Raw genomic sequence first — 12,595 nt, forward strand, 5'->3', positions numbered from 1 at the left:
CTTTTTCCTTTTAAATCAGTGGTTTGCTATTGAGCAGCTATCCCTTATCCCCTCCCTTGATTAACTTCCCTTTCTACCCCCTCCCTTATTTTTCCCCCTCTTTTTGTTTTTAAAGGCCTTATGAATTCCCTTCCCCTTCTTCTCCCCTCCCTTTTTTTGTCCTCCCCACTCCCCTGCTCCCCTTGGTTTATCCCTTCTAACTTTCTCAGAAGGGTTAGATAAGAGTTTTATGTCCCAATGGATAGTATAGCTTCTCTTCCCTCTGTCCGGGTTGATTGCACTGAGAGTAAGCCTTTGCTCTGAGCCCGCGCTCTGCGCCCTGAGTCCACTCAAATTTTGTGTGCGTTCGTTAGCTTTTTGGGGTCCTAAATCTTGCTGCTCTCAGGAACAGGCCCCGGAGCTGCCAATGACTCGATGGGTGCCCCAAACTTGCTCTATTTCTTTTTAGCTGGCTTCAGCGCTATAGGTGTTGTGTGTGGAGGGTATGGGGGTGGGGTGGTTGCTCAGCCCGCAATTTAGTGAGAACTGTTTCACCCCTTTATAGCATGGAAATGCCTCGATTCCACGTACCTTCCACGCTGTGTCCTGTTGTGGGGTTCCTCCGTTTGTCTGGACTTGTTTTTATGTCCCCTTGAGGAGTTTTGTGTTTTTCAGTCAGGAGAGGTTAAGAGCTGCTTCTTACTCTGCCCCCATCTTAATCCAGAACCCGCTTTCTATGTTTTTAATAGGAATGGGTGTTGAATTTTTTGAAGTCTTTTTCTGAATCTATTAAGATAATCATGTGATTTCTATTAGTTGCTTATTGATAATTTCAATTATACTGACAGTTTTCCTATATTAAACCAGCCCTGCATTGCTGGTATAAATCTCACCTTGTCATAGTAAGTGCCTCTCGTAATATATATTGCTCTATTATCCTTACCAGTATCTTATTTAAAATTTTTGTACCTATATTCATTAATGAAATTGGCCTAAAATTTTCCTTCTCTATTTCTGTTCTTCCTGGCTTAGATAACAATATCATATTACTTTTATAAAAAGAATTTAGGAGAATTTCTTCTATGCCTATTTTCTCAAATAGTTTATGTAGTTTGGGAATTAATTGTTCTTTAAATGTTTAATAGAATTTACTTTTTTATCCATTGTGCCTCAGAGATTTTTCCTTAGGAATTACATTGATGGTTTGTTCAATTTCTTTTTCTGATATGGGATTATTTAAGGATTCTATTTCCTCCTTTGATAATCTGGGTATTTTGTATTTTTTAAAATATTCATCCTTTCACTTAGTCAGATTTATGTAATTGGGCAAAATAGTTCCTAATAATTGCTTTCATTTCCTCTTCATTGGTGGTGAGTTCTCCCTTTTAATTTTTTATACTAATTATTTGATTTTTTTCCTTTTTTAAATTAAATTAATCTACATGGTCTAGTTTAGTTGTTTTTTTTTCATAAAACCAACTGTTATTCTGATTTATTAATTCAATAGTTCTCACTTTCAATTTTATTAATTTCTCCTTTAATTTTTAGGACTTCCCATTTCATTTTTTAAATGAAGATTTTAATTTGTTCTTTTTCTAGTTGTTGTTGTTTAAGTTGCATGCCCAATTCATTGATCTGCATTTTCTCTATTTTACTGATGTGTTTAGAGATATAAATTTTCCCCTAAGTACTGCTTTGGCTGTTCCCCATAAATTTTGATATGTTGTCTTCTCATTGTCACTCTTATTAATAAAATTACTGATTTTTTCTTTAATTTTTCCTTTGACCCACTTTTTTTAGCATTAGATTATTTAGTCTCCATTTAATTATTGATTTATCTTTCCATGGTCTTTACTGATTATAATTTATTGTGTTATGATCTGAATATGATACATTTATTATTTCTCCTTTTCTGCATTTAGCTATGAAGTTTGTATGCCCCAAAACATGGTTAATTTTGTGTAGGAGCCAGGTACTATTGAAAAAAAGTTATATTGCATTCTACTGCCATTCAATTTTCTCTGGGAATCTATTAGTTCTAACTTATTCTAAGATTTCATTCACTTCCTTTATTTATTTCTTTTTTAGTTTTTGGTTTAATTTATCTGGATCTGAAAGGGGGAAGTTGAATAGCCTTTCTGTCCCACTCTTTTTTAAGATGCAGCTTGGAAGCCATCTTCTAAAGGCCTTTCTTGCCTCTCTCCCAACTACTACTGTCTGCCTTCACAAACTATCTTATATTTAACAACTATGCAGATATGCATATATGAATGTATATACATATAATTATTAACTTTTATTTATGCTCTAACTATATTTTGCTTTGATAAAGTTTTATCATCCTTTCTCTGTCCATTCTTTGTGATGATAATTTAAAAGTTGAGTACAGCTATAAAAGATAACATCAAAATTATACAGCACTAAAGAGAAAGTTGTTATATTAACATTTAATTGTTAGAGAAAGAATAATGTCAGAAAATTTAGAGAAAGTTAGGTGGAGTCCCTTTCAAGGATGATAGGATGATAGAGACAAAATACAACGAGGAAGTATAAATGGATATGATATACACCATTTAAGGAAGTATCCACAGTAATGAAACACAGATTCATCAACAGTACCCAGGGACAATAACTGTTGTACATTGTTTTGAAATGGAAATGAATTAAAAATGGTAAATGACACTGAACTTACTATCTTAAATCTTTGATTCTGAGACATTCCAGTTCTTTTCAAATTTCTATATAACCTCTGGTTTTATTGAATCATGAATCTCATGAATTTCAGAAAGTTCCTAAAATTGTTTAAGAATATTTAAGAACATTTTAAATGTTATAGATTGTTTAAAAAATAACCTTGATTCATTTAATGACCATTGAACCTATTTCATTTTATTTTATATTTTTATTGGGCTTTCATTTTTATATTACCTTCATTGCCTAAAATATCCATTTCCCCCTCTTCTACCTGGGGTTCCTCTCTTGAACCAAAGACAGTATGTTCCAAAAATGCAGTTTTAATTAGTTGAAGCTTAAAATTACACTGAGACCTATGGAAATTCTGTAATATTATAAATGAAAGCAAAAAAAAAGCAATTTAACAAAATTAACAAATGCCTTTACCATATTTTATAGTATATGAGTACCAATATTGGATGAGAGAGATCTATTTTTCTAGAAATATTAGTTTACTGAATTTTTTTTAGGCATCAGTGATATAGTTTTCCCCCATGTCTTAGGTTTTTTTCTTTGAGAAACAATCTACAAGAGAAATGGTCAAAGTATTTATTTCTGTGTTGGCCAGATCACATTTTAAGTACTGCTAAATTTTTCGTTGCCATATGTTTAGAGGGGAGAAACTGAAACATTTCCAGAGCAGGATAAGCAAAATTGTGAAAATAATATTAACTATTTTTAATGAGCATTGATTACAGCATCTGGTGATATTTATTTCAGAGAATAAAATATTTAGAGGAAAAGAAGATAATTCATACCTCTCTTCAACTATTTGAGAATCTGTTACCTAGAAGATTATTTTGTTTATTTCTGGAGAGCTGAACTAGGATTGGTAGAAGTTAGAGAGGTAATTTGACCTCATTGTATGAAATAATTTCAAAGGATTAGAATTATTCAAAAATAGAGTAGATTACTTCATGGAGCAATAAATTCTGCATCATTAGATGTGTAGAAGCAGAAGATAGAAAATGATTTCAGAGAATGTTGCATAGGAGATCATTTCATGATGGAAGAGATTTCTTTAGTTTGCCACCTAGATTTCTATGATTCTGTCATTCTTTAATGAATTTGGTAATGAACATTTAGAGTTTAGCCTATCTAGGGGGCCTCCTGGTCTGTCAGCTATATCAAGGCTGCTTTATTAGAGTGGAGAAGATATGGAAAAGTCACTGAGGAGATCTCTAGAAGGAGACTGTAAGAGACAAATAAAAGGATTGCTGATCATTAGTGAAAAATTCTCTCACAAGTCATGATAGTACAGGATAAGATGAAGTTATTGATAAAAATAGTTTGGATTTTAGAAGGGAAGGAAGTGGGGACAGAGGCAAGATGGTGGCTTAGTAGCAGTGAAAGTTGAAAATGCTCTGACAATCCTCCCAAACCAATATTTAAAAAGCACCTCAGAATGACAGAAATCAGAAACCAATAGCAAGATGGAGTGAGTAGGGAATCTCCCTCTGAATACAACTAGAAAGGTAGGCAGAGAGGGTCAATTTTCATGGGATTAGGGCACCAGAAGCAAAACTGCACACAGAGGAATATTAGCTGTCCACTACCCCACCTAATGCACTAACTGCTAAGCCTAGGCATAGACCAAATTTGGGATCTTGGAATCCTGCCTACATCACCAACAGAGCACTCCACACCCCAGACCTACCACCTAGAGTTATAGAGCTTGGCACCAGCCCACAGTGGGCCCATATGTCTGTAGAGCTTTGCCTTTTCATGCCTGTTCTGTGGTGAATCCCTTTAGGGCAAAATAGGTCTGGGTGCTGAGTCTTACAAGCCATCAGAAAAGGAGACAAAATCATTACCTTCCAGAGTTTCCAGTACATAGGCAAAAAACAAAACAAAACAAAAAAACACCAAAAAAAAAAAAAAAAGGAAAAGAAACACCTAACCCTAGAAAATTTCTATGGCGACAAAGAACAAGTCACAGAGACAATAGGGATGGTGAGATCCAAGCAACCACATGTAAAACCTCAAAGAAAAATGAGAATTGGTCTCAGGTTCTAGAAGAAGTCAAAAAAGAATTTAAAAATCAAGTATGACAGGTCAAAGAAAAATGGGAAGAAAAATGGGGAAAAGAAATGAAAATAATGCAAAAAGAAATTAGCTTAAAAAGGAAAATTGGTCAAATAGAAAAAGAGGCTTAAAAATCCAATAAAGATAAGTTTCTTTTTTTTTTTAATCAGAATTGGCTTATTGGAAAAAAGAGGCAAAAAGTCCAATAAAGAAAAGAGTTCCATGAAATGTAGAATGGACCAAATGGAAAAGAAGGATTAAAAAGTCATGGAAAAAATTCATTTTTTTAAAAATTAGAATTCCACAAATAGAACCTAATGATTTCATGAGATATCAAGAAACAATAAAACAAAATCTAAGCATTAAAAAAAGAGAAGAAAATATGAAACATCTCATTGAAAAAAAATGACTAATGAATAGATCCAGGAATTTTTGGGCTACATGAATTTATGAATTTAAGAATTATTTGACTACATGAAAGTCATGATAAAAAAGACTAGAACTCATATTACAAGAAATTATTAAAGAAAACTACCATGGCATTCTTGAACAAGAAGGTAAAATAGAAATTGAAAGAATCCACACATCATCTCTTGCAACAAATCCCCAAATGTCAACTCCCAGGAATATTATAGCCAAGTTCAAGAGCTCTCATGTTAAGGAAAAAATACTTCAAACAGCCAGAAAGAAACAATTCAAATATCGTGGAACCCCAGTCTGGATTTCACAGGATCTGGCAGCTTCTATACTGAAGGACCAGAAGGCTTAGAATGTGATATTCCAGAAGGCAAGGGAACTGGATTTACAACCAAGAATCATCTACCAATCAAAACCAACTATATTTTTTCAGTGGTAGGTATGGCCATTTAATAAAATAGATTTCCAGGCATTCCTGGAGAAAAGTGTAGACATAAGCAGAATATTTGATGACCAAATACAAAATTCAAGAGAAGCATAAAAAAGGTAAATAAGAAAGAGAAAAAAAATGAAGGTCTTCAAATAGGTCAAATTGTTTATAGTTCCTATACAGAAAGATAATATCTGTAACTCTTAAAATTTTTTATCATTATCATACTAGTTATAAGAAGTATATATAGGGGGCAGCTGGGTAGCTCAGTGGATTGAGAGTCAGGCCTAGAGATGGGAGGTCCTAGGTTCAAATCTGGCCCTAGACACTTCCCAGCTGTGTGACCCTGGGCAAGTCACTTGACCCCCATTGCCTACCCTTACCACTCTTCTGCCTCGGAGCCAATACACAGTATTGACTCGAAGATGGAAGGTAAGGGTTTAGAAAAAAAAAAGAAGTATATATAAACAAAGAGTGTTTTAGTTGTTTAGGATGATATGCATAAAAATCTAGGGTTGAAAAGAGGATTACACTAAGAGAAATGGGAAGAAAGAAGTAAAATGGGGAAAATTATATCATATAAGAATGTGTGGATGTGGGGGGGGAACCTATTACACTGGAGGGGAGAATGAGAGTGGTAAAAAGTAATACTTAAACCTTACTTTCATTGAAATTGGCTCAGAAATGGAAGAACAGCCAAATTCATTGGGATATAAAATTCTATCTTACCATATAGGGAATTATAAGGGAATAAGAAAAAGATGGTGGGGAGGTGAGTAATATAATGGAGGGAGAAGTTGAGGGAGGTGATTAAAAGACCTCATAGAGAAGTAGGAGGAGAATAAGAAGGGGGATGTTGGGAAGAGGAGTAATGTAAGGGATGGGGAATGGGGAAAGTGATTAAAAGCAAAACACTGGTATGGAGAGAAAGAGTAAAAGGAAAAAGGAGAGAAGTAAAAGAGGAAATTAAGATGGAGGGAAATACACAGATGATAATCATAACTGTGAATGTGAAGGGATGAATTCACCAATAAAACAGAAGCACATTGCAGAGTGGATTAAAACCAGCATCCTAACATGTTTTATTTACAAGAAACACATTTAAGGAAGGTGGACACACACAGAATAAAGTTAAGGGGCTGGAGCAGAATCTATTGAACTTCAACTGAGCCAAAAAAAAGTAAGAGTAGAAATCATGATTTCAGACAAAACTAAAGCAAACATAGATCTAATTAAAATAGATAAAGAAGTTAAATACATCTTGATAAAAATTAGTATTATAAACAATGAAGTGATATTAGCACTTAACACATATATGCTTATACCTATACATATACATACATATACATATATATATATATATATATATCAAATGGCATAGCATCCATATTTTTAAAGGGGAAACTAAAAGAGTTTAAGGAGAAAATAGACAGTAAAACGGTAGTATTGAGTGACCTTAACCTTCACCTATCAGAACTGGATAAATCTAACCAAAAAATAAATAAGAAAGAAGTAAAGAAAGTGAATGAAATTTTAGAAAAATTAGGTTTAATAGATATCTAGATAAAATTGAATAGAGATAAAAAAGAATATAACTTCTTTAAGAAGTACATGTATATATAATAAAAATTGACTAAGCATTATGGGATAAAAATTTCATAACCAAATACAGAAAAGCAGAAATAATAAATTCAACTTTTTCTGATGATAATGCAATAAAATTATAATCAATAAGGGTTAATGAAAAGGCAAATTAAAAATTAATTGGAAGCTAAGTAATCTAACTCTTCAAAATGGATTGGTCAAAGAACAAATCATAGAAACAATCACTCATTTCATTGAAGAGAATGACAATGAGGAGACCACATATCAATATTTATGGATATAGACTAAGTAGTAGTCAAGGGGAAATGTATATCCCTGAATGCTTATTATCAATAAATTAGAGAAAAAAGGGGCAGCTGGGTAGCTCAGTGGATTGAGAGCTAGGCCTAGAGACGGGAGGTCCTAGGTTCAAATCTGGCCTCAGACACTTCCCAGCTGTGTGACCCTGGGCAAGTCACTTGACCCCCATTGCCTACCCTTACCAACTCTTCCACCTATATATAAGTCAATACACAGAAGTTAAGGGTTTAAAATTTAAAAAAAAAATTAGAGAAAAAAGCAGATCAATGAATTGGGAGTACAATTTAAAAAGCTAGAAAAAGAACAAGTTAAAAAATATCCAATTAAAGACTAAATTAGAAATCCTAAAAATCAAAAGAGAAATTCACAAAATTAAAAGTAAAAGAATTATTGAACTAATAAATAAGAATAGGAGCTGTTTCTATGAAAAAAACAAACAAACATATAAACTGAAATGATTTATCCAGGTCTATGTGCCTGGAATCTAGTAAAATCAGAAGAGGACAAAGAGCAGTGTGTGTGTGTGTGTGTGTGTGTGTGTGTGTGTGTGTGTGTGTGTGTGTGTGTGTGTTTGGGAGCTCAAGTAATATGAGTTTGTGGTAAGAAATGGGAATCCGTAATTTCATGATTTTAGAGGTAGATTGCTTCTAAATCATTCTACATATAACTTCATTTAGAATATCACCTGGAATTTTAGATTTCATTACTTGATTTAATAAATCAAGACAGAAGACTTGTTCAGCTAGTCTGTGAAATCTATAACATTTTTTATCTAAAATATTATACCCTCTCTTATATTATATTCACCAATACTTAATCAAAATTAGAAGATATTACAAATATGAGGAAATCAATAGTAGCAATAGTTTCACTTAAAATACTAATTACACATTATTAAAACAAGTAATTTTTCTACATTATGTCTCATAATGTCTCATATGTCTCATACAAAATTTTCTACATTATATCTCAAATTTTCCCCAAACTTCTAACTTGAGATATTCCTTATGAGCCCCAGAACAACACTGACAGACTCAATCTATATCATATAATCACGGAATTATGAGCTAGAAAAGATCATAGTATAATCTAAGAATTTTTCAGATAAGGATACTAACTAAGTTCCAGAGGGTTTCAATGAATTATCTATTGTTACATACACTAGTAGAAAACTAAACTGGGATTTCAACCTCTTACAAGCTCTGTGGAAAGTAAGTCTGTGAAATACTACAATAGCTTTTCTTGGTTATCTGAAAGATTGTCATATGGAACAGAGATTAGAAATATTTTATGTACCTCCTAAGTTTTCTAATTTTTAAAACTAACTATGAAATGGGTTGACTTTTGAGGTAATGAATTCCCTCTCAGTAGATGGTATATGGCTGTCAGAGATACTCTAGATCAGGGGTCAGCAACCTTTTTGGCCGTGAGAGCCATAAACGCCACATTATTTAAAATGTAATTTTGTGAGAGCTGTACAGTGCTCACAGTGCACGCTCCTGTAACATTGCCTGAAAAAAAATTGACTTTATGGCTCCTGCAGAAAGAGCCATATCTGGCCCTCAGAAGAGCCAGATATGGCTTGAGAGCCATACCTTGCAGACCCCTGCTCTAAAGCCTTATTGAGGAAGATGTGGCATTTGTGTCTCAGTGTGCTGGAGAGCTGCTCCATTTCTCCTCTCCACCATGCCTGAGGACATTTTTGCATGCCACACCCTCCTGTCCGCATCCCAATGGGAGCACTTCCTCCCTTCATTCTTGGGTAATGCAGGGGGCTCACAGGGGGATTGAAGATGCAGTTTGGGCACATGATCTCTAAAACATTCTCCAAAACTGCTCTAAAGGGTATTCTTTCATTGGGTAAGGTTCTAGACTGGGTGATTTCGAAGTTACTTGATAAGTCTAAGATTCTCTAGTTCTAAAAAATGAAGATGTTATATATTTTGAAATCTCTCCCAGGACTCTAAATCCCTTCTTCCCTTGTTCCTTCTCACATTATGTCCTTATGTTTTGGAAATAAAGTTTGTGGGTGACCACACCCCTTGCTCTCTTTTCTCATGAGCGTGGCTGGGAAAGGTTTCTTACTTGGGCTTTTACTTTTGTCCTTATATTTCTTCTGCTTCAGGTGATTATTGATAAATCTTATGAAATTTAATACTTGGAGGTATTGGATATTAATTTTAATCTTACAATGTCAAAATATAACAAAAATTGTGTTCTGGTATTTATCAAGAGGAGAATTGACCTTTCAAAGTGTCTATCTTGTTGTTGTTGTTGACCCAAAAGCTATAACCCATATCTTCTGGACAGAAGATTTCAAAGGTGTTGAGAACAAAATAATAAAGTTGCTAAGGACCATTATAGGGGACCAGCCTCTATATGATAAAATGGGGGTTCTGAGTGGCATTATGGCGTCAGATTGCTAAGACAGGAAAAAGAAAATGAGAACAACTAGACTAGTGGTTAGCCCATGCTGTCCTGAATTCTGTGGGCTTGAGAGTTTATTATATACTGATTTCAAGCAAAGAACAAAAAAGAGTCACAGTTGTGATAAATCACACATAACCCATTGAAGTCTAAAGAGTAAAGGTGCAAAGACAAATGGTCAAATTCCAACCACCAACTTAGTAGGGGATAATTCTGGGAGCGGAAATACCCCATGAAAATGCTCACCAATTGAAATCTGCATTTGGTCAAATGAAGTCCAGACTAAAGGAGCCAGTTCTAATCTGAATATGCAATTTTATCTAAGTAACATTTGTTAGGATTTAGACTTCTCAATAATCAAGGAAGGGAATCATCAATTCAGTAGATGCTGGTCTGCCACTTCAAAGCTCTCCAATAAGAATTCCAAGAAAGGTGGGGATCAAAGACTGAGTCAAAAGAGGAGCCTCAGATTTTTATCTTAGATGGCCCATTCTGTCTGCATCCTGACATGCAGTGCAGAAAAATCATACACACAGTTTTACTTGTTGATGATTTTGTAATGGGATCCAGATAAAATATCTGTTACAGACTCTGGTTCTCTAAATGACTCCTAATAGCCTCTTGGAGGGATCAAGTTGATTTTGGATTAACCCACCTGCTGATACCAGAGCTTTTCAGGTGACCAGGACCAAACACAAAGATTGCCTCAGTCTGGATTGGTCACGTAGGGAATCCAGATAACAGGACCTAAATTTGATCCTATTTCTCCAATGGCTTTTCTACATCCAACGGCTCTCCACAGACCATTAAACATGGAATCTCAGACCTATTTAAAAGAGCCTTTGAATCTAATCTGAATTTCAACAAAAAGAAAAAGTGTTAAGTCAAAAAAGAATTGTAGATCAAGAAAATGTTACCCTTTCCAGAAATTGCACCTCAAAACTCATTTTAGGTCTCTTCTTATGATATTATTGAAGTTAGTAGAATTTTTGACAACACAACACCCAATTAAAATCTTGTAGGAATAGGTCATTGGAATTTGAACAACACTATTGTGGAGGGAAATGTCCAAATTTCCAGCAAAATGGTCCCATAATTTGAATACAAATCCCATATGCAAATAAATGTTGGAATTTTACCTAAAGTTAATAATAAAAATACAATATATCTATAGCCTCTTCTATTTTAAAATAATTTTCATGTTTATTATTTTAGCCTTAGAAACAACATTGTGATTTAGAAAGTGCAATTATTTCTCATATCACAGATGAGGAAGCTGAGATTCAATATGCTTAGATAACTTATATTCCTATAGTAGTCTAACATTTACACACATTTACAAAGTTTTTATCATTCTATTCCCTCAGATGTTTTGATTAATTTGGCAAAATGCTAATATTTATTGACAATTTAAAGTAAGAAGAGTGCTCATAACTCTTCCATTCTTTTCCATGTAAACAAGGTTCATTCTATCGATCAGATTTGGTTCAACACACATTGATTGAATACCTAAAAAGTCATTTCTTTGAAGAAGGTAAAGGCAGGATCATGAAATTAAATTTTATACCCAGAATATCGAAGTACCTCTCAGTGGTTTTTTTAGACATTTATTAATATTCGTTTTTAATCTGTTTACATACTTTATGCCCCTACTTTCCCCTTCACCCCCCGCTCTCCCCCCACCCATGGCCAACGCACATTTCCACTGGTTGTAACAAGTGTCCTTGTTCAGGGTCTATTTCCCATTCATGTCCGCCTCAGTCCATGCATTCAAGCAATTGTTTATCTTATATGTTTCCTCTCCTGCAGTCCTTCCTCTGAATGTGGGTAGCATCTTTACCATAAATCCCTCAGAGCTGTCTTGTGTCATTGCAGTGCTGCTGGTACAGGAGCCCATTACATTTGATTTTACCACAGTATATCAGTCTCTGTGTACAATGTTCTTCTGGTTCTGCTCCTTTCTCTCTGCATCACTTCCTGGAGGTCTCTCCAATTTGCATGGAATTCCTCCAGTTTATTATTCCTTTTAGCGCAATAGTATTCCATCACCCGCATATACCACAATTTGTTCAGCCATTCCCCAATTGAAGGACATACCCTCCTTTTCCAGTTTTTTGCCACCACAAAAAGCGCAGCTATAAATATTTTCATACAAGTCTGTTTATCTATGATCTGTTTGGGGAACAAACCCAGCAATGGTATGGCTGGATCAAAGGGCAGGCAGTCTTTTATAGCCCTTTGGGCATAGTTCCAAATTGCCAGCCAGAATGGTTGGATCAGTTCACAACTCCACCAGCAATGCATCAATGTCCCGATTTTGCCACATCCCCTCCAACATTCATTACTCTCCCCTTCTTTCATTTTAGCCAATCTGCTAGGTGTGAGGTGATACCTCAGAGTTGTTTTGATTTGCATTTCTCTAATTATTAGAGATTTAGAACACTTTCTCATGTGCTTATTGATACTTTTGATTTCTTTACCTGAAAATTGCCTATTCATGTCTCTTGCCCATTTATCAATTGGGGAATGGCTTGATTTTTTATACATTTGCTTTAACTCCTTGTATATTTGAGTAATTAGACCCCCTGTCAGAGTTTTTCGTTATAAAGATTTTTCCCAATTTGTTGTTTCCCTTCTGATTTTGACTACATTGTTTTTATTTGTACAAAAGCTTTTTAG

At 34.4% G+C, this 12,595-nt stretch overlaps 1 protein-coding gene across 1 annotated transcript in view; it reads left to right on the forward strand.

The window, feature by feature from the left end:
* Positions 1-12,595, forward strand: part of CNTN5 (contactin 5) — a 609,722-nt gene that overhangs the window by 326,818 nt on the left and 270,309 nt on the right. The gene's annotated exons all lie outside the window — the stretch shown is intronic.

Source organism: Gracilinanus agilis, chromosome 3 (assembly GCF_016433145.1).
Source record: "Gracilinanus agilis isolate LMUSP501 chromosome 3, AgileGrace, whole genome shotgun sequence".
Taxonomy (NCBI): Eukaryota; Metazoa; Chordata; class Mammalia; order Didelphimorphia; family Didelphidae; genus Gracilinanus; species Gracilinanus agilis.